This window comes from Schistocerca serialis, chromosome 3 (genome assembly GCF_023864345.2).
Source record: "Schistocerca serialis cubense isolate TAMUIC-IGC-003099 chromosome 3, iqSchSeri2.2, whole genome shotgun sequence".
Classification (NCBI taxonomy): domain Eukaryota; kingdom Metazoa; phylum Arthropoda; class Insecta; order Orthoptera; family Acrididae; genus Schistocerca; species Schistocerca serialis.
Genome location: NC_064640.1, coordinates 272457360 through 272458007, shown reverse-complemented (window position 1 = coordinate 272458007; position 648 = coordinate 272457360). Strand labels below are relative to the sequence as shown.

General features: G+C 48.8%; 1 pseudogene; it reads right to left on the bottom strand.

Annotated features, from left to right (window-relative positions):
• Positions 1-237: 237 nt before the first annotated feature.
• Positions 238-355, bottom strand: LOC126471858 (5S ribosomal RNA; annotated as a pseudogene).
• Between the last annotated feature and the right edge of the window lie 293 nt (positions 356-648).

Here is a 648-nt window from a genome sequence, read left to right as displayed (position 1 = left end):
GTCGTTAAACACTAATTACCTGCTATATTCACGTAAAAAACTGAACTAAACTCCGCCCGAACACGCCGTGAAGACCCAACGGCACCGACCGGCCGCCGTGTCATCCTCAGCCCACAGGCGTCACTGGATGAGAATATGGAGGGACACGTGGTCAGCACTCCCGGCCGTACGTCAGTTTACGAGACCGGAGCCGCTACATCTCTCTCAAGTAGCTCCTTAGTTTTGACTCACCCCGCTTGCCAACAGCGCTTGGCAGACCGGATGGTCACCCATCCAAGTGCTAGCCCAGTCCGACAGCGCTTAACTTCGGTGATCTGATGGGAACCGGTGTTACCATTGCGGCAAGGCCGCTGGTTGTATTCACATAAACAACCATAATATTGTTCTATGAAAGGAAAAACAATAAGGTAAGCAACTTGCAACTCTCGGTGACTGAAAGGAAATTGGATATTGAGTCTCGCTTGCTCTAACAAAGGTGAACTCGGACAAAGAACTGATGCTACTCTCGTTGAATACGACTGCAAAGTATTTCGCGCGAATCAGTCTGATGTTCCACAAAGTACATCGCAAGTGCAGCACAAGCAAACAATCTTCTCACCATAATCCGCAACGATGTCGCTTCAAATGCCTGTTTGTTTATTTCAAGAC